Source organism: Pan troglodytes, chromosome 1, assembly GCF_028858775.2.
Source record: "Pan troglodytes isolate AG18354 chromosome 1, NHGRI_mPanTro3-v2.0_pri, whole genome shotgun sequence".
Lineage (NCBI taxonomy): Eukaryota > Metazoa > Chordata > Mammalia > Primates > Hominidae > Pan > Pan troglodytes.
In genome coordinates this window covers 171,974,924-171,997,705 of record NC_072398.2, presented here as the reverse complement: position 1 = coordinate 171,997,705, position 22,782 = coordinate 171,974,924, and the positions used below count along the sequence as shown (strand labels likewise).

At 43.4% G+C, this 22,782-nt stretch overlaps 1 pseudogene; it reads left to right on the top strand.

Moving 5' to 3' along the window:
* Nucleotides 1-2,132: 2,132 nt before the first annotated feature.
* On the top strand, nucleotides 2,133-3,156 carry LOC469337 (prohibitin 1-like; annotated as a pseudogene).
* The last annotated feature ends 19,626 nt before the right edge of the window (nucleotides 3,157-22,782 follow it).

Sequence of the window (22,782 nt, the reverse complement as noted above, 5' to 3'; positions counted from 1 at the left end):
CAGGCCTTCAACTGATTGGATGATACCCATACACACTGGGGAGGGCCATCTGCTTACTCAGTCTGTCAATCTAAATATTAATCTCATTCACAAAAAACCTTGTAGACACACCCAAAATAATGTTTGATCAAATGTTTGGGTACCCCAATGCCCAGTCAAGTTGATACATAAAATCAACCATCACTGGGGGGTTAAGTGTCCTGAGGTTTTCTCCTGCTGCTATATCTCCTAGCTTAAACGCTAGGGCAGCCTGGATCTCTGAAGTGTGCAGTAAACATGGACAGAAAAACATCAAGATGAACTCTCTCTTTCTGGCTGGAAGACTGGGAGGGCGGGCCCTTCAGGACAAAGACTGTAGGGGTACTCTCATTTCATTTTACTTTTTTTATTCTCCTAGCTTGGTGCCAAAGCCAGACTTAGTCATGAACTATACTCCTGCAGCAGTGGTGGCAACAGTGGTTCTTAGGCAATAAAAAGTGTAAGAGAAAATTCTTCCCGCTGACCAAAGGAACTGGGAAAATAGACCCCTGTAGTCTAAAGACTGTGAAGCAGTCTCCATTATTTTGTTCCTCCTTTTTCTAACTGCTTCATTCTCAAAGTGGACACAGTTGTGAAAAATGTCTGACAGCACAGGAGGCTAAAACCCTGGCTTTCTATCCAGCACAACAGGAAAATGTGACCCTGCATAAGGAAGAGTGGGGAAATCATAGAGAAGAGGGAGATGGAAAAAGAGATCTCTTAAATCTGGGTATGAAATCCTGGGCTCACTCGCAGGATTCACGTACAAGGAACTGACCCACAACAGTATAATGAAGGCTTTGAGTCTGAACTACAATGTGAACCGTTTCCTAGGCCCCAGACCAGCCCCTGGATAGTGTCCACATGGGGCAGACCCTAATAGCACTGCAAAGGCTTTGAAAATGAAGCTAGCATTAGAACCTCATCCCACAAAAAGTAAGTTGGGAGTTGGGGTATGAGCCTAACTCTTTTAATTGCTTTAGAAAAAAATCAACATTCTTCAGAGAATTTTTTTTTTTTTTTGAGACAGAGTCTCAGTGCAACACCCACACTGGAGTGCAATGGAATGATCGCAGCTCACTCCAGCCTCAACTTTCCTAGGCTCAGGTACTTCTCCCATCTCAGCCTCCCAAGTAGCTGGGACAGCAGGTGCACACCACCATGCTTGATTAATTTTTTGTATTTTTTGTAAAGACAGGGTTTTGCCATGTTTCCCAGGCTAGACTCAAACTCCTGGGCTCAAGTGACCTACCCATCTTGGTCTCCCAAAGTGCTGAGATTACAGGCAAACCACCACACCCAGCCTCTTCAAAGAATCTTAACAGGACCTAGAGAATTATACATAATTCAAATGTCTAAGATACAATTCAAAATTAATCAATACACAAATAACAACAACAACAAAAAAAAAACAAGAAAATCTCACCAACTCTCAAAGAAAAAAGACAATCAACCAATCAACAGACACCAACACCAAATTGACCAAGGTGCCAATGGTGGAATAAACAACGACTCTAAGAAACTGTTATACACACACACACATACACACCTCCTCCACACACACACAAATATAATTAAGCTCCATGAAGTGGGAGAGAACATTAGTGAATAGTGAAACGAAAAGATGGACACTTTCAGCAAAGAAAATAGAAGCTATTGAAAAAAATGAAAATTTTATAATGAAAAATACAATGATAGAAATAAAATAATTCGCTGAAGGAGATCAGTAACATAATGGAGATAGAGTCAGTGAACTTGAAGATGAGGAATTAGGCTGGCCATCTTTTCCTGTAAAGGAACAGATAGTAAATATTTTAGAATTGAATGACCATAAACTATGTCATAACTCCTCAGCTCTACAATTATAGCATGAAAACAGCCATAGATCATATGTAAATTAATGGAAATAGCTGTTTCAATAAATCTTTATTTAATGAACAGGCAAGCTAGATTTGTCCTGTGAACCACGGTTTTCTGACCACTGAGATAGATCAATAGAAGCTATCTAATCTGAAAAATACAGAAAAGTAACTGAAAAACAATAAGCAGTCTCAGGGACAAGTGGCCTGATATCACAAGATGTAACATTCATGTCATCAGAGTGAAATGACAGAATGATAGAAAAGAGAAGAAAGAGATTAGTATTAGAAAAATATTTGAAGAAATCACGGCTAAAACTTCTCAGATTCAGGGGAATTCATGTGGAGGTCAAAGTGGAAACAGGTGTGAGAGGTCCAGCAGAAGAAAACACGGCTGCCAAAGTGTTTGAGTCCATAGGCAAGTTTGGCCTGCTCTAAGCTGTTGCAGGAGGCGTGGTGAACTCTGCCTTATATAATGTGGATGCTGGGCACGGAGCTGTCATCCTTGACCGATTCCGTGGAGTACAGGAAATTGTGGTAGGGGAAGGGACTCACTTTCTCATCCTATGGGTACAGAAACCAGTTATCTTTGACTGCCATTCTTGACCACGTAATGTGTCAGTCATCACTGGTAGCAAAGATTTACAGAATGTCAACATCACACTGCACATCCCCTTCCAGCCCATCGCTAGCCAGCTTCCTTGCATCTTCACCAGCATCGGAGAGGACTATGATGAGCGTGTGCTGCCATCCATCACAACTGAGATACTCAAGTCAGTGGTGGTTTGCTTTGATGCTGGAGAACTAATCACCCAGAGAGAGCTGGTCTCCAGGCAGGTGAGCGACAACCTTACGGAGTGAGCAGCCACCTTTACGCTCATCCTGGACGACGTGTCCTTGACATATCTGACCTTCAGGAAGGAGTTCACAGAAGCAATGGGAGCCAAACAGGTGGCTCAGCAGGAAGCAGAAAGGGCCAGATTTGTGATGGAAAAGGCTAAGCAGCAGAAAAAGGCAGCTATCATCTCTGCTGAGGGTGACTCCAAGGCAGCTGAGCTCATTGCCAACTCACTGGCCACTGCAGGGGACGGCCTGATCGAGCTGCGCAAGCTGTAAGCTGCGGAGGACATCGCCTACCAGCTCTCACGCTCTCAGAACATCACCTACCTGCCAGCGGGGCAGTCCGTGCTCCTCCAGCTGCCCCAGTGAGGGCCCACCTTGCCTGCACCTCCACGGGCTGACTGGACCACAGCCCTGATGATATTTAACATCGACTTCCTTCTGCCCCCACCCCAGAAATCACTGTGAAATTTCATGATTGGCTTAAAGTGACGGAATTAAAGGTAAAATCACTTCAGATCTCAAAAAAAAAAAAGAAAAATTCTCAGATTTGATGAAAGTCATAGATTTACAGTTTTAACAAGCTCAAGAAACCCCAAACAAGATAAATTCAAAGTAAAATACACCAAGACACATGAAGAAACTGAATACAATGAAAAACATCTTGAAAGAAACCAGAAAACATTGGGGAACAATGATCGCATATTTCTCATCAGAAACTGTGGAGACCAGAAAACAGTGAAACAACATTTTTAAAGGCCTATGGGAAAAGAGCTGCAAACCCAGAATTCTATATCTAGTGAAAATATCCTTCAGGAGCGAAGACAAAATTAAGATATTCTCAGATAAAGGAAAATCAGCAAAATGTTTACTAGTAGACCTGCTGTAAAATAAATGCTAAAGGAAGTTCTTCAGGTGGAGAGGAAATGATAAAACAACAAAAATACTTGGACTTTAGGAATGAAGAAAGCATAAGATAAAAAGAGAAAAGATATAATTTACCAATATCTGGAACAAAAAAGAGGCTATCACCACAGAACTCACAGATTTTAAAGGATAATTGATATACTATAAATAACTCATAAATTTGACAGCTTAGATAAAATGGTCCATTTTCGTAAAATACACAAACTACCAAAACTCACTAGTGAAGAAATATATGACCTACGTAGTCCTATATTTACTAAAGAAATTGAGATTATAGTTAAAGACCTTCCAATGAAGGAAAGTTTAGGTCCAAGTGGTTTTACTGGTGAATTGCACCAAACATTAAAAAAAAGTTAATTGTATATAAGCTTTCAAAAAATAGGGAAAAGGAACATTCTCAACTCCTTTTATGTGGCCAGCATTATCCTGATACCCAAACCAGACACAGCACAATAATATAAAATAAAATTAAACAAAATATTAGCAAATCAAATCCAGTAGCATATGAAAAGGATAATAGCTCACAACCAAGTGGGATTAATATGAAGAATGCAAGGTGATTCATCATCGAAAAAAATCAAAGACTGTAATCCACCCTATTAACAGACTAAAGAAAAACTACATGATAATAGATGCAGAAAAAGCAATATCTATCTATGGCAGACTCAGCAAACTAGGAATAGTAGGGATCTTCCTTAACATGGTAAATGGCAACTACAAAAATAGAGTACATAATTCTACATGAATAAATCCCAAAGATAAAATGTTGACCAAGAAAGAAAATTGCTGGATATTTATAGTATGATATCATTTATATAAAGTTTTGCTATATGCAAAATTATTACAATTGCTTATGGATAAAGTATAAATGTTTGCAAGGGAATAGCAAACATTAAAATCAGAATAGTGGCCACATCTGGGGAGTGACAGAAGGGAATAGGATTGGAGATTGACACACAAGGAGCCGCAGCTTTACTGTAATGTTCGAACTCTTCTTAAAAAATCTGAATCAAATATGACAAAATGATAAGATTTGAAGAGCAAAATGAAAGAGACATGACCATTCATTACATTGTCTGTATTTTCCTGCATAGTGAATATTTTATAGTTTATTTTATTTTATTTTATTTTATTTTATTTTATTTTATTTATTTTTGAGAAGGAGTCTGGCCCTGTCACCCAGGCTGGAGTGCAGTGGTGCAATCTCGGCTCATTGCAACCCTCTGCCTCCTGGGTTCAATGATTCTCCTGCCTCAGACTCCACAGTAGCTGGGATTATAGGCATGCACCACCACGCCCGGCTAATTTTTGTATTTTTAGTAGAGACAAGGTTTCGCCATGTTGGCCAGGCTGGTCTCGAACTCCTGACCTCAGGTGATCTGCCCGCCTCAGCCCCCCAAAATGCTAGGATTGCAGGCATGAGCCACTGTGCCCAGCAAGTTTTTTAACTATGTAAGCACTATATATTTAAAATATATGAACACTCTCATAAAAGCGTCCTCAGGATCTTACGGAAGCACAAAGCGTAGGGGAGGAGGAAAGAATAGGTCTTCGAGGGCTTCCCGCAGGTGATGCTAGTAATTCTTAAACAGTTACCACATGCCAGGTAATGCTCTAACTTCTAGAAGTAGTAGCTTACTTATTTTACACAACAACCCTATGAAGCTTGCACACCTATCCTCAGTTAGAGATAAATTGAAACCCAGAGAGGTTAAATAACTTGCTCCAAGTCAGAAAGCTAGAAAATAAGAGTTGGGATGAAAACCAGGCAGCCTAGACCCAAATCCTGAACTGGTCAACCACACGAACAATCCACTGCAATGCTTTACTTTAGAGCAATTACTCTGTTTGCTGTGTGGACAACAGTGTAGACTCAGGCAAGGCTGAAGGCAGGGCGATAGTGGGCCCTTTTTGCTTATTGATTTTCTTACTAAATTATTTATTTATTTATTTATTTATTTATTTATTTTGAGACGGAATCTTGACCCGTTGCCCAGGCCGGAGTGCAATGGCAGGATCTTGGCTCACTGCAACCTCTGCCTCCCGGGTTCAAGTGATTCTCCTACCTCAGTCTCCCAAGTAGCTGGGATTACAGGCCTGCGCCACCATGTCCTGCTAAGTTTTGTATTTTTAGTAGAGGAGGGCTTTCGCCATGTTGGTCAGGCTGGTCTCAAATGTCTGACCTCAGGTGATCCACCCCCTCGGCCTACTACAGTGCTGATATTACAGACGTGAGCCACCGCACCCAGCCTCCCTACTGGAATCTTATATATTCTTAATGCAAACCTTTGTGTATTTTATATATTTAGCAACTACTTTCCCATTCATGCCTCATCTTTTCTCTTTGTTTGTGGTGGCTTTTGTATATAGAAGTTTTTACTTCCCTCTGGAAAATGGAACCTGATTCAGGGGTGAAAGAGAGGAAAATTCAAGAGAGGTTATAAAAGTGGAGGAAATGGTGAGGTTTGGTGAACATTCCGACCTCCTTGTTTGCAAAGCAGGCTGGCTAAGCAGCGAGAACACTTAATTCTCTCTGCCGTGTCCATGACTAAATTTGTCTTCTGTAGTTTTTGAAGGCAGCCTCACGTTTGGCTTTGCATTTCCCACGACACCTACACAGCACCTGAGGGCCTGGGAGGCTGGTTTACTCCACACCTAGAAGCCAAGGACTGGCCATAGTTTGAGACATGATCCTCACTACCGGGGCAGGGAAATGAGGAAAATACTGGCAATGGAGTGGGGTTCTTATAAAGCTCAGTTTATTCAGTTGAATAAACTTTCTTTTATCATGCATGTGTGTGTGTGTGTGTGTTTTTCCAAAGGGTATGTGGTTAAAATTTCTTTTTATGCAGGGATAGTGGCATTAGATCATAAATTAATTGATTTCCAATGTTCTCATTTTGCCAAATAAAAAGTTGGCAACACTCTATCGATGCCTCGAAATTATTTTTATATTTTTCTGCTCAGTTAAATTAAAAAAAATATTTGAGAACAACTGTCATAGACAAAAGAGCTTTTAAGTCTCAAAAACATGTGTTTTCAGTTGGGTCACATATATATTAGTTCTATGACCAGAATGCAAGTTACTGAACTTTGGAGAATATTGGTTTCTTCACTAAAATGGGATAATTACACCCACCTTAGGGAGATTGTAAGGATCAAATGAGAGAATATCAGTAAGGGGCTCAATTTCACATATGGTTCACTTCTGGTTTATTTTTCTGCCCTCTCCCTTCCTGGCAGGCAGGGACTAGATTTTACTTGCATGCTCTGACAATCATTCAGTTTAGACCTGGATCATAGTAGGTGCTCAAAAAATAGTCTGTTAAAAACCACCATGAGATGCCATGTCACAGTCATTAGAATAGAATAACTACCATCAAAAAGGACAATAACAGAAAATAACAAGTGTTAATGAAGATGTAGAGAAATTGGAATTCTTGTGCCTTACTGGTGGAAATGTGACATGGTGCAATTACAGAACAAAACAGTATGGTAGTTTATCAAAAAATATTGGATTACCATATGATTCAACAATACTACTTCTGGGTGTATACCCCAAAGAAATGAGAGTAGGGACTTGAACAGATATTTGTACACCCACATTCATAGAAGCATTATTTATAATGGAAAAAAGGTGGAAGCTACTCAAGTGTCCATTAACAGATGAATGGATAAACAAAATGTGGCCTATACATACAATGAAATATTATTCAGCCTTAAAAATGAAGGAAATTCTGAGATATGTCACCGCATGGATGAACCTTGAGGACATCATATTAAGTAAAATAAGCCAGTTACAAAGGGGGCAAATACTGTATAATTCCACTCCTATGAGGAGCCTAGAGTAGTCAAGTTCATAGAAACAGGAAGCAGAATGGTGGTTTTGAGGAGCTGGGGAAAAGGAGAAATGGAGAGTTATTGTTTAATGAGTATGGAGTTTCAGTTTTGGAAGATGAAGAATGTTCTGGGGATGGATGGTGATGATGGTTGCACAACAGTGTGAATGAACTTAACGCCATTGAATTGCACACCTAAATATGGTTAACATGGTAAGTTTTATGTCTATTTTTCAACAATTAAAAGTAAAAATTTAAAATTTAACAAAAACGTTTAATTGTCTGTTAAATAAAAGAGCTAATGAATGAATGAGGAGAAGGATAGAGCCAAGAGGATGCCTAAGGCAAGAAACTTCCAAGCAAGGAAATAGCAAGTGTGTTTGCTCAGCCAAAACCAGCTAAGGGGTTTGCTCACCTGCTGTAGGTAAGAGAGGGGGATGGCAGAGGAAATGAGGGCTGAGGTGTTGCCAGGGGGCAGATCATGCAGGGCTGTACAGGATTTTGCCTTTTATCTTAACTGAATATGATGGGATGTGATGGGAGGAAACAGGTAAGAGAGTAAATGAGTCAATGGAAGTGAGGAAGGAGTACTAGAAGTCCAGAAGTGTGTCCAGATGCTGAGGGCCTAGAGCAGAGGTTCTGTGTCCTCCACTCCCCAAGCACACACCTGCTCTCAGGACTGAGTTGACCCCTGGAACATCCCAGAACCCTGGATTATCTGATCAGACCCCTCCACCCTGGCATGTCCTAAGGATGATTTTGCCTGAACAGGGGAACATGTGTGTCTTCCCCAGTGATGGCTGGGGCTCTGGCACAAATGCAGATCATTACTCTTGGTTTCTAATGTGGGAGGAGGAAGGGTGAAGGGTGGAGGAGGTGTTTCTTTTATCACACAATTAGATTAGAAACTGGCTGGCTGCTCAGGGCAGGGTTCCACCCAAACTAGGCCTACAGGAGAGTTGTCCTGCTGGGTGGCCCCATCTCACTCTTCAGGGGCTTAATGTTTTTAGACCTGACTTCTTCACTGTTCAAATTCTTGAGAAAAGGCATATAGTGTGGTTCACATGAAAACTCAAACCAGATTCCAAAAACTCACTTTGAGTCCTCATATCATTCATGTATTCATTTATTAATTCATTCACTCATCCAACATTTACTGAGCACCTACTATGTGTCAAACACTATGCCAGGCATTGGGAATACACACATAGACTCTAACCTTGAGTTGCTCACAGAATCAATGGTGGAATAAAATAAACCTTGAATTATACTACAGTGAGTTAAGTACTATGACAAAACGGTAATAAAAAAATAAAACTAAGTTAGCCAATATTTATTCTTACTACATACTTACTATATGCCAGGCATTGCTTTAATTGATTAGTATATATGGACTTATTTTTTCCCTAGGCAAACCCTATGTGGTGGGCACTATTATCAGCCCACTTTATAGATGACGATAATGACTTACCAAGAGTATTAAGTGGCAGGCACACAATGCAGCTAGAGACTAGGGCAACCAGGAATAGCCCTGCTTATAACTCTCTGCTGCTTCTAGAGGTATGGGAACATAGAGAAGGATTGGCTAGGTATGTTTCACAGAGAAGGTGATGACTGGCCTGATTGTTGCAGGATGAGAAGTTGGCCAATCAGAGGAAGATGGGGGCAGAAGATTGGTGAGGATTTTCACCCATCGAAAGTTTCAAACAGAACTGTAAGTGAAAAGCAGGGAAGCATGACAGGGCATGTGCATTCCAGAGAATGCAAGAAGGGGAGAAGCAGGAGATGAGCTGGGAGAGAGGGCCTGGGCCAGGATGCCTGGTGAGAAGGGAGCTCATTTCTTTAGGCACTAGAGTCCAATGTGCTTTTTTACACCTGAAGTGATGTGATCACAGTCACCACTTTAGGATTTTTGCAGGAGATTTATTCATGGTTTGGGTGGACTAATACTAGCCCATATGTGAATCACAATAAATTCTCTCTGACCTGGTGATTCTCCGTTTGTACCCCCTTCCCAACCAGATCTGTTCTCTGGTCTGCACTGTGCCATCTGCACTGTGCCATAGAGAGGTTAATGCCCCTGATTGCCTCGGGGAACTCCTTTGCCTCCTATCTTCCAGTTGGGTTTAGCCAGTGGTAGGCATCGGCAAGAGATTAAAGGGTGGGAGGAGAAAGAGGTTGGGAATTTCCTCCAGCTCTTTCCCTGCTTCCGTGCCAGGGTCTGCCAGTGGCCGGGTTCCTCTGCAACCGTCGTTCCTGCCAGCAGCCCCTCCTCCATGGCTTCAGCAACATCTCGCCCTCTTCCTGACCTTGCAGATTCAGGGTAGCAATGGTTCCCTGGTGTTGCAAGTCTCTGAGTGCTTCAACATCTCTTATTGGTTTCCTTAGCTCTGTCCCTATCCCTATAAATTGTTGTCCCTTCATCAAATCCCACTTCCAAGTCCGCGCTGCATGAGCCTTCTTTTTCTTGATCATAACTAGTCATGCTGAGAACTTACCTGATACCAATTACCATTTATTGAGTACCTACTGTGTACTTGGGGCTTCAAATGCATTTTTTTTTCCATTTAATTTTCACCACAGCTCCATGAGTTATAGACCATTTATATCCATTTCAGGAATCCCAAAAACAAGGCAGGCATACATTTAACATAGATGTTAAGTAACTTGCCCAAAATTATATAAGCCTTTTGTCCAGAGTTACACAGTTAGTCAGGAGCAAAGTTAAAATTCAAACCCAGGTCTCTGGACTCTAAAACTCATCCTCTTTCTGTTGCTCTGCGGTCACTGAGTCAATTCTTATAAATGCTTAATTTGTCAGACTCTGGAAAACCAGTAACGGTAGCAGTAGTAAAATCTCTAGAGGAAGAGGGGATAGGGTATTCCGTGGAGACTATAGGTCGTCTTGAGGAATGGTGGATCTTTAAGTAAAAGTTCCAGAACTTTGCCATTCCTGCATTGGTGGAAAACACAATGGCAGGTGATTCACCAAAATATCCCTTGCTTCACAATGTGCAGTTCCTCTGTGGAGGGGAACTTAGCCCTTACTGAGTTCAGAAAGAAGAAGAAACTCATCCATCCAAGACCCACAGCAGAAAGCATAAGGGTTTATTTAGAGAGAAGAATTTTATTATTTTTAAAAATCACTTGTGGGCTTCTGCACCAAAGCGTAGGAAAAAGCATGTGTTGGTTGCCAAGGGTCAAGGGAAACCACCTTGTTTTCTTGACAGCGCTGTGGCTGAAACAGCCCTTCCCAAAAACAATACGTGGGGGGAAGAAAGGCAAAACCAGTGGGAGGCCTGAAAATGCTGTGGTTTGCTTTTTATTTTATTTTTTTCCAGTGTCTTTGGGGCTGAAAAAGGCAGTGGAATGAATACTACAACTAGTTTAAAATGCAGTGCCTCTTGCACTGGGAGCTCCGGGGGCTGCCCTCACATGACTCATGCCTTCCCCAACTCACCTCAGACCTCTCGTCCAGGCCCATCTGTCAAGGATAATAACAACAACACAGAAGTGATGCTGCCTTCACCTCCACCGTAGACTACAGCGGCTCTTTCTGTTTCCTAAAACTCTTTCATAGTCTAACAAAAATGGCTGCCTTTCTCCTAAGTGCCAGGCTCCTTACTCTTAGGATTTTATCTCATCTGAACCACAACCTTTTGGAGACATCATTGTTATGCTCATTTGACAGATGAAGAAAGCCAGGCTCAGATGATTAAATACCATGCCCCAAATCACACAGCAAGGAGACAAGCTGAGATGTGAAGTTGGTGGTCTTATGCTTCAGAACAGTTCTGGGAATTCACGTTGTCTTCTCATTTTCCAGAGGAGAAAACCAAAGTAGAGAGGTGGAGAGGATACTACAGACCAGGGCTCAGGGTGGCCCAGGCAGTGCTATCTCCAGGCACATGGTTCTGTCTCCTGAGGCTGTGACTTATGACGGTGCCAGACCATCAGCTAGACAAACCACCACCCAATGGGCCACTCCAGCCAATTGCAAACCTTTGGCTTCAGAACCAAACATGTGTCCACATTGGCTCGGATATATCCACAGCCTTGCCTTGTAATGCCATCGGGCCCTCTGTATATTTTAAAAGCAGAGGCCTCAGACCTCCAAAAGGCCAAGGGTTGCTTCTTGAATCTGACCTAAAAGGGCCTAACCTCAAGGACAGATCTGAATTCACCTGACATACAGCCCCAGGAGGAATCACAGAGAAAATGCTCTTACCTGGAACACCTCTACACAGACTGTTGCTGTCCTGCATGCTGCTTGCATTGAACTATGTCATTCACCAGCTGTGTGTCCCCAGACAAGGTACTGAACCTCTCTGAGCCTCACTTTCTTCAGAGGACCAGTTTAAGTTTTCACAGTCAGGAATTCATTCTTTCTAAAAACCTGTGCTAAGGAGACATGGCAAGATGTTCTGGGTCTACAGAGACATGGGCAGAACTGGGTCAGAAGAGCAAAATGGATACTAAAGCTCTAAACCTGCCCACCAAGGTTCATAGTTTATTTTAAATTGGGGCTGTTTTGTGTCATTGCAAAGGAGGGTGAATATGCTTACAGTTATAAAATTCTGCTCTTCTTTCACAGAATTTCAGAGTAGATGGGTTGGTACAAGCTATCTTGTCTGACCACCTCCACATGGTATAGAGATTAAGGCCAGGAAAGGGAAGCCCTGGCTTGATACCTCACAAGGGCTTGAACCCAGACACAGTGCTCTTTCCAGTAAGGGTCACTGCCAATCTAAAGAATTCTCTCATCTGCATATTGGACTAGGAACCTCTAACACATAGCACTTTTCTGAGGATAATAAGAAAAAAGGGATAGGAAAATGTTTTGTACACAAATGCAGTACATGTCTGACAAGAGGTATTATTAATTTCAAATAGTCATGTGATGCTTCTTCAGTGACGCTGAAGAAGGGACCTGTGGCAGGGCTTCTAGGAGGTATGGCTCAACAAGTGTGCTTTAATTTGTCTTTAGTCAGTATACTGACATTATTTAGAAAGTTTAATCAACGTTGAAGGTAGAGAATATCTGATTTGTTTGTCAAAATGAGTGCCTGCATGTTGAAAGATATGGGTTACCAAGAGTCCCCAACCTGCATGTCTATAGGAACCTGGAGATTAAAGCCTGAAAGTGAGTGGTAAGAATTAAAATCTACCTCCTTCATTATGTTGATGGCTATTTTTTTTTTTTTTTTGAGACGGAGTTTTGCTCTTGTTGCCCAGGCTGGAGTGCAGTGGCGCAATCTCGGCTCACTGCAACCTCTGCCTCCTGGGTTCAAGCAATTCTCCTGCCTCAGCTTCCCGAGTAGCTGGGATTATAGGCATGTGCCACCACGCCTGGCTAATTTTGTGTTTTTAGTAGAGACATGGTTTCTCCATGTTGGTCAGGCTGATCTTGAACTCCCAACCTCAGGTGATCCCCCCACTTTGGCCTCCCACAGTGTTGGGATTACAGGTGTGACCCACCGTGCCCAGGCGGCTATTTTTTTTTTTTTTTTTTTTTTTTTACTGCAGGGATGGGCTTCATATTTTCTATAAACCTTGGGTGAGCCCATCCAAAAATGTATCTTCAAGTCTGATCTAGCCTGTGGGCCACCTCTACTATTGTAGGTGTTCATATCGTGTAGTTTCTTTCCTCTGCACTATTGGCATCTTCTTCCCTTTGTCCAATGGACACCATGACCATGTTACCATGACTTAGCCCTGAGACCAGGGTGGCAGGCCAAAGATGTTGGAAGGCAGAAAGAACACACACCCGTCTGGTGGCTTAAGGATGGATCTCAACTCTGCCTGCCATCTACTAGCTGAGCAAGGGACATAAACTCTCTGATCAAGCCTCGGTTTCATTTGTAAACATATATATATAATACCCACCACCCAAGGTTGTGGTAAGGAATAAATGAGATGATAGGTATGAAAGGTTCAGCCCATAGAAGATGTTCAAATATGGTAGCTTCTTTCTACTTATTACAAATCCTACCTACTGTTCAAAACTCGATACAGGCTGCAGCCTCTCCAGCCTTCTCTGACCTCCTCAGCTCACGGGGCACTTTCTCTTCTGAATTGCATTTGCCCTTCATGGCTTGTGAATTAGTAAACAATCCTTGGCATTACTAGGCAACTTTTCATGTGTATGTGTGATATATTGCCACAATTTGGTCATCAGCTCCTTAAAGGCACTTTTCTCCTTCTCATGAGCTTAATTCCTTATCTTTTACTGTTGAGTAGGCACTGCCTTGTGCGAAATTTTCTCATAACAACCATGTAAGGGAGAGGGCATGCACCATGAACTGGACACTCCGATGAGGCAACTGGCTCACAAAGTTGGATAGCTGGAAAGAAATCAGTAAACATATAGTGTTCACGGTCACCAAGCAGACCAAGCAAGATAGTGTGGATGATCAAACTTAATCCCACTTCCACTTCCGTAAAAATAATGCAAAGTGCAATTTTCTGAGGGAAAGTGCGGTTGGCTAAAAAATGTCCCCCTAAGATATCAGGTCCTCATCCCTGAAAGCTGTGATTATTTCCTTAAATGGAAAAAGGTGTGATTAAGTTAAGGAGCTTGAGTTAGTGAGATTACTTTGAATAGTCCAGAGGGGTCCTAAATGCAATCACAAATGCCATTTTAAGAGATAGGCAGAGGGAGATTTGACACAGACAGAAAAGAAGGCAATGTGTGGAAAGAAGCAGAGAGGGAGATTAGACTGCTCCAAAGCAGCCATGGGTGCTGAATCAGAGAAAGAGATGCTACGCTGCTGGCTGTGAAGATGGAGGAAGGGGCCATGACCCAAGGAATACAAGGAATGTATCTCTAGACACTGGAAAAGGCAAGGAAATTGAGTCTCCCCAGGAGCCTCTGCAGAGAGTGCGGCCCTTCCAACACCTTGATTTCAGCCCAGGGACACTGATTTCAGACCTGTGACCTCCAGAACTGTAAGAGAACAAATGTGTGTTGTTGTAAGCCACCAAGTTTGTGGTAATTTGTTACAGCGTCAATAGGAAACTATGACATCAAGTGAGGGGGAAAAAATAGCAGAAATAAAGAAATAAGAATGAGGCATGGAACTAATGTGGGGGATTTGAAATAACCCTGCACAAAATCTCCACAGACCTGAGTGCTTGTCTCAGTAATTTCACCAGCTGGCTATTTCATCTTGAGCAGATCACTTCACCTCTGTGAGCCAGAATCTCCTCATCTGTAAAATAGGATAAAAACCTACCTGTCATATGTAGATGCTCGAAAAAGGGCAGCTGCTATTACATTAATATTAAAGAATGACAAAACATGGCCGGGTGGTGGAGGTGGATTCTAACTCTCCTTTCGTGGAACGCAATAGCTGAACCGATGTGACCCACTGATGAAATTCAGTAGGAACCCTCTATACTCTACAAGGAGAGAAAGAAGTCAAAAGATAGAGATGTATTAATTTTATGTTTTGCCTTCATACTTTTTCAACCTTATACTTTCATTTAGGTCTTTGGCTTTTGCCCATCCCAGAAACCTGTTAAGATGGTATGCGACTTAGCACAAAATTATACATTTAGTCATTTCAAGTTTAAAAAAGAAAATATTATGCCTATAGGTGATATTCTGCAGTGACCACCAAGACCCCAAGACTCTTCCCATGAACCTGTCTTTGAGCCACTGGTAGAACCTAGCTGACACTCTGAGATTGTTCTGCCACCTACTAGCTGGGTGAGCTTCGGGAAGATCGTCATCTGCTCTCTGACTCAGTTACTTCGTCTGTAAAATGGGAATACCAGCTTCCTCAAAGGGTGCTTTTGTGGAGAGGTTAAAATAACACAGAGAAAGCACTTAGCTTGAGCATATATAGTCAGTGCTCATTAATTAGTAATTTCTTAGCACTATGATTGTTATTATTGTTACTCAGCTCTCAGGGAACCTAATTAACTGTAGTAAAATTTCGACTCCTGTATTTTTCAACCAGTTAGCTTCTGTAGGCAGGAACCTTCTGTTACTCAAACAGCAGAGCTTAGTGATTAAGAGAAATGAAGGTAGAGGCTGTAGTTTGCATTCTATTCTCACCGTTTATTGTGTGGTACTGTGTGATACTGAGCCAATCACGTAAACTCTGATCCTCCGCTTCCTCATCCTCATCTGTAATATGAAATGATAATGGTATTTATCTCACAGAATTGTTATGCGGAATATATAATACAGTGCTTTTGAAGCTGGCATACGCAGGTAGTAGGCACTCAGTCAATATTCAATGAATTAAATTCCTTCACTTGAATTTCCATTTAAAAACACAGAAAAAAGTCTACAGATCTGAAGCAAAGAATGTTATTGGGCTCTTCACCACATGTGAAAACTGCAGCTTGGTGCCCCACCCCTGTGCTCATTTTATAAGGCACAGGGTTTTCAGTTATTCTCAGTGTTTCTAGGAGGTTGACTTCTCAGGAAACGGTACCTGTCTCTCCCAGAAACCTGAGGTGTTTGCCTGGAGAAAAATCCCTTAGCCAAGAGACCGTTGTGACCTTTCACAGGCAAATTTACTCACAGCCTAGGGCGGGAAGAGGCCTAGGGAGCTCCCCTTCCAAGGGCACCGGGCTATGGGAATTTCCTCCAGGGCCTTCCTGGGCCGGCCCTGGCCGCGCCTCACTGAGCTCCTTGCAGTTTCTGTCAGCGCTGAAACTGCTGTGGAAAGTTCAGCTCGAGAAGAGGGAACTAGGGTGTTTTGCTTTTTTCTTTCTTTTTGAAAGTTGAACAACCCTAAGACTTGATTTAGAAATCTTAACTCAAGCCAAATGCTTTTCTGATGGGTGACCACCCCAAGGAGCAACCAGGCAGGGTACTTTGACTTTGCAAGGACACTGACACTGGCAGGAGCCAGATCTCTCCAGAAATCAAACGGCGCAGGTTCACACGCCACCAGGGACGTGTGCTGGAATGTTGCTTTGTTTTTGACTCTGAATTTACAGTCTCACTCCTCCTTCCCCGCCCCCTGGAACGCGATTTATTATTGTGCAGACCTACTGGCTTTTCTCCAACTTTATTTCTTTTTTCAGAAATGAACAAGGGTTTTACAGCTCCATAACCTCTCCAAAGTTTGTTTATTCTTCCCTCTGTATAGTGTGGGCCATGTTCGTTCCCTGGGAAAGTCTCTTCCCTAATTATTTTCACATTTCAACAGCTTTTGTTTCTTCTTTCTGTGAGGTTTATGAAAATGCTGATGGTGGATTTGCTTCAGGCTAAATTGTACCGTAAACATTTTCTCCTAGGCACATGGGAGCCTCGGTGACTGGGGACCATGTTGCTATTCCTTATTGTGTACCATGCCAGAAGGAAATTTTAAAATCCTGAAATACTCTTTTTGATGGCTGGAAGAAAAATAAGTAAATTGGTAATACAGAGAAAATCTGCTAATCTTGTACAAGGAATTTTGGACAATATCATGTAGGTAAGAGCCAGCTGTGAAAAGGGCTGCCTCAAACGCTGAGCTTTCATTTTAGGTTGAGCTCTTTCTGCCTCCAACCACAGACTGAAATTTGTTGTGTTTTAAGGAAATAAAGATTTTTAAAATGAAAGGCTAGTATGTTTTAGCAAAATCTTGGGATTCTGGGATAGGTAAATGTTTGTTTCAGGCAGAAGGTGTAAACCTAATCTTGATGTCTGCATATTCGGTTTGAAGACTGAAGAATCTTTCTACCAATAGCAATCCTGAGTTCTAGGAGACATGGAGGCTCAAAAAGATGGTGTATAGTTTCTTTCTCTCATCGTTATATGGTTCTCAGTGCCTCGCTTGTTTCTGTACAACCTCTCCCTCCATCCACCTCTGGATAGTGCTACCACCTATGGCTCCAGGAGCTCAGATTCATGTGTCCAGGCTGCCATAGCATCTCACCTGATATCAGACAGAAACCTCAAACCCACTCTGTTCAAAATGGAATTTTTGCTCTTTTCCCCAATCTGTTCTCTCTCCAAATTCCCCACCTGGTGACACCATCATCCCCAAAAGCCCTTGCAGGAAGCCTGGAGTCCTTCTAACTCTTTGCTGTCTTATCTGATCAGGCCTTGAGTTCTGTTTATTCTATCTGCCCAATATCTCTCAAATTTGTCCACCTTTCTCTTTCCCCACAGCCATTTGCCTCATTCAGACTCTTACTGCCTCTCACCTAGACCAGTGCTACAGCCTCCTTGCTGGTCTCCATCAAATCTCACTCTCTCTGCCCCCCATGAAAAGAATCTCCTCCAGAGCTACAAGAGTGTTCTGACCGCAGTATCATTGCTTCCCTGCTCAGAAACCACCTATGTTCCTCTCACCCTATGCAGCTGGTCCAAGACCTGGAGCGTGGCACTCAGAGCCCTCCCTAAGCCAGTCCCAGGCTTGCTCTGCCACTCAATGGCCACATCCACATGGCCTTTGACATGTGGCCACTCCCTGAAACACTTGCCATGCTCTTCTGTGCTTCATGCTGGTCCCTTGACTTAGGGTGCTCTTCTCCCTCTTCTCTAGCTGAAAAAACAAAACAAAACAAAACAAAAAAACACCCTCCTTATGCTTAAAGGCCCGATTCAAACCCCAGCTCCTCTATGAAGCCTTCCTGAATTCCCCTAAGCAGAGTGCTGCTCCCTCCAAGTGTTTCTGAAGCAGCTGGTACACATCTTCACACTATATCCCTTCTACCCATTGTAGAGTCTGGCCTATGGGAGAGACTTAAGACGGACATAGGAGGCCTTACTGAGCCTGTTTCAAGAGAGGCCCATGTGGGGATGTGCTCATGGTGATGAGGGTGAACACATGGCTTCCAGTATTGCTTAGAAAACCATGGATAGAGCTTTGTCTAGGTCTAAGGGTGACTGAGGAGACTGGAACAGGGCAGGGGCTGCTATTATAGGCAGCAAATTGTGTCCCCTTCAGAGATCCCCTTGGAGAATAAAAGGGAAATCAGCTTGGACCTCCCTTAACTCCAGGTGCCGCGGATTGTCTGGATCCTCCTGCCACCAAGTACCTCCATCCCCTTGGACCCATGTAGGGTCAAGCCTAAATTTGTCATGTCCCTTAAACATGAGGAATTAAAGTAAGGGCCAGCCTGGCTCAGGCTCCCACCTCCCCCGACTCTGATCTGGCCCTGACTCAGCTTCTGTTGCATAGGTGGAAGTCCCAGGATGCTTCCAAGATGATCCCACTTGTGCCTGTTGGCACATGTTTCATTTAGGAATAGGATAGCAAAGAGGCTCTGGGGTTGAGGGCAGGGGTCCCCCTGCTAAGACTTGAATGAGACAGTAAGGATTCTCAGGTCTGAGAGGCCTAAATTCCAGTGCTTGATTCACTCATGAAAACTCACTCTTCAGAGAGCCTATTCTATGCCAGGGATTGAAGCCAGCATCCTTGTCGTACAAGAACTCTTAACTCTGTGTGGGAGGTGACTTCAGGGGTCTACCCAACCCCTGTCTGTATGATAGGGATTAGCACCCTTGCTCTGTTTGCAGTACAGGGGTGTGAGGACCTGCTCTGTAGACCCCTGGGTCAAAGTTAGGGATGCGACATGTGCCAGGTGCAGTGTCTAGCACACTGTGGATGCTCAATAAATATCCGTTGAGAGCATGAGGATAAATGAATGGTTTCTGCTCTCAGCCTTATTGGGGAAGGGCATGACCATTTACAGAACACCCGCTGTGCTTCACTGATGTCACAGCAGCGGGCACACAGCTACAGCTAGGCCTTCCACCACACTGTCTCCCTCTGGGTCTTTGTGTGCCTCTGATGTCTTTTTCTTGCTCTCATGATCTCTTTTCTCTTTGCCCACTTCACTCTCACTCCTATGCAGGTGTCCACCTCTCTCTCTCTCTCCCTCTCTCTCTCTCTCTCCCCTCTCGTATTTAAAAGTGAAACAGCAGGGCCAGGCGTGGTGACTTATGCCTGTAATCCCAGCTGCTCGGGAGGCTGAGGCAGGAGAATCACTTGAACCTAGCAGGAGGAGGTTGCAGTGAGCCAAGATCGCACCACTGCACTCCAGCCTGGGCAACAGAGCGAGACTCTATCTCAAAAAATAAAAAATAAAAAGAATAAATAAATAAATAAAAGTGAAACAGCTTTGGGGCTGACTGGAGTTGGATGTAACCTGGAAGTTCTATGATTATACACTCCTTTGAGGGCTAGGATCCAGGTCAGTTTGTTCACCACAGTGTGCCTGACACCTAGCATTAGAGGCCATATTCAGTAGGAACCCCAAATATTGTTGCATAAACACATCGGTTTATATATATATGGGTGAGGAATGTATGCTTGGGAATGCTGAGGGGACCGGCACAGAACCAAAGAACACTGAGCAAGAAGCTACAGTTTTGCTCTAGCTTGGGTCTAAGCTTTAAGAGATGGGTTGAAAAAATTCCTTGAGGTTTTTAGAATGTCCAGCCAAGCTCCCTGTGTGAGAAATCTGACCGAGATTGTGAGTAGAAGCTTCTCTCCGGAATGAAGAGGCTGTGTCTAGAAGCACCATCTCTGGGTTTTATCTCTTAGAGACATGAGGACCTGGGGAGCAGGGGGCTCTACAGAAGCCTAATGTTTTAGGAGCACGTAATGCAACATTCCTGACCTCAAGCAATAGTCAGCTCATAAAGATCTTAACTGTAATAGGGGTCCCTCCTCCTATTCTGCTCTGGTTGGTCGCATCAACCTGCACAAGTCCCCACTCTTTAAGCCCTATCCATCTGTTAAATGAAGGGTGCAGGTTAGATGATCCTTAAGGCTCTGCTGCTCTTGGATTTGTGAAATTAGCTGACGGATGAGCTGGGGATTTAAATAGGATTCCATGCCAGGGGCTTTTACCTTCACAGGACAATGGAAAACTAGGCTCTGATTGATTTCATTGCCTGCAGCACTGAATATGCCTGAGTTGCAGGCTGACTCATATAGGCCCTTCTAGAAGAGCTACTGGCCCAGAGAGGACGCTGCCTTCACTCTGAGGGTGGTCACCAGTACATGTGAGTATGAGCGTAGAAATCCAGGTCTCTGCAGTACAAGTGTCCATAACGGGGGAAAACCCACAAATATTTCACAACTGTCAGAAAAATAGTACTTGGTAGCCTATGCATGTTTATATTTCCCCCTTCAAGTGGTCCTCCCGCCTCACAACACACATACATGCATATGACCACAACTAATGCGATCAGGCAGTGTATACCTCCTAAACCACACACGTCCACATGCGCTCTTGTGGACATGCAACATACTTACATGTGTTACTTGGACACATGCTTTTGACATATATAGAGATTCTATGTGTTCCACACACATGCATATCCTGCATATTCAGACATTCCATTTCTGCCCTCACCTACTAGCATGTCCCAATCCCTGGAATGTGGCAAAAGGGAATAAAGGATGCAGATGTAATTAAGGATGCTAATCAGCTGACTTTATCTGAGTAGGCCTATGTAATCACAGGAGTCCTTAAAAGGTGGAGGAAGGAGGCAAAAGAATCAGCATCCAGAAGAATCAATGTCCAAATGTGATGTGAGAAAGACCCCACCAGCCTTGGCTGACTTTGAAGATGAAGGAAGGGGCCATCAACCAAGGAATGCAGGCAGCCTCTAGTTGAAAAGGCAGGAAAATGGATTCTTCACTAGAGCCTCCAGAAAGCAGTAAAGCCTCCCGCTGACTTGATTTTAGCCCAGTGAGACCTGTGTCCAACTTCTTACCTCTGGAGCTGTAAGATTATTAATTTGTGTTGTTTTAGGCTGTGAAGTTGTGGTAATTTGTTACAGGAGTGATAGGAAGTGAACACCCACAGAATCAGACAGAGTCCCAACCTCATGAGTCTATGGTCTGAGAGAGGAGACAGGCACGAAACCAGGTGCTAGACGACAGAGTAAGAGAGGCCGCAAAAACACAAAGGAGGAATCCCCAACCTACACTTGGGCATGGAGGGAAGATTTCCTCGTGGAAACTCCATAAAGGCAGGGACCAGTATTGACCCAGGTCAGCAACACTGACCACTGTATCTGCACACACCTGATGCCGATAAGTGTTTGCTAGGGGAAGGAAGGAGGGAGAGAGGAAGAAAGGCAAGAGAAAGGCCAAAACTAGGACCCAATAGATAAATAGGATTTGAGGTGGGCGAATACAAGGTGGAGTGAACTGTCTCAGGCAGAAGACCTAGGGCTATTTTGAGAACTAAGTAGAGTTTCCTTTGGCTGGGACACAGTGCCCCACGGGGAACAGGGAAAGATGAGTAGGCAGGGCACAGATCAGGAGGAGCCTTATCAGCTATAATTAGACATTTGGCTCGTATCCTACGTGCAGTTGGTGCATGCTCACTCTCGCTCGCTCTCGCTCGTTCTCTCTGGTTCTGTCTCCCCACCCCCACCCACTTGGGTGATATTTTAACATCTTTTAAATGAAGCATGTTTGTTTGATCTCATTTATGCTAAACAATGCTTATGGAACTATTTCCTCTTGTTCCCCAGGCCATACTCTTGTCCCTACCCTTCAACAATGATTGAGGACCTAGCTCCTCGGTTATCATTTTGGGTAAGATGGGCCCAGCCAGTGGACAATAAGCACTGGATCTGTAACCACAGCCATCTGGGTTTGAGTTCATACTCCTTCATTTCCCAGCTAATGCTTACCTCTTTCATCCCTGGTTTCCCTGTCTGGAAAATGGGTCCAGGACAGTGCCCACCTTAAGGGCTTGTTGCGAGAATCAAAAGAGCTAGTTCATAAAAGTGCTTTGAAAGGGCCAGATGTATCCTGAGTAGTCAATGGCAGTTGTCTACCACAATCGACACTCTTTGTATAGTTATTATCAACCAGCCATAACTATTGTTACATGTTACATGAGTTTCCATGGCTCTCCAGATCTCCCTACCCTTCTGTACCCACCTCTGCACCCTAGGAGGCCGATCTGCATGGGCCCCATCAATGATCTCCCTTGCCTTCTAGCTCCCAATTGTGCCCAGCCTTTGCAAGTTACCAGCAAGAGATGCAGGGAGTGGCAGGAGAGTGAGGATGGGGGATTTTTTCTCCCTGCTCCCTCCTTTTAGGATTTTGCTAGGGCTTGGCTGCTTTCTTCTCATGAAGGCAGCCTCTTTTTGGGGAGCCCTCTCCCTACAACTCCCATCTTTTTGTTCCAGGAACTGCTCCCTCTTCTTGCATTTTAAGAGATAGGGAAGGTAATGACTCCCTGCTGTTATAAGCCCCAGAGTTTCCTTTGCATCTAAGTAAATGATCTTTTCCTTAAATTCCCTCCAAGTTACACAGTTTGAGTGTACCATCCATTTTTTGCTAGAACACTGACTGAGACAACTTTTTTTTCAA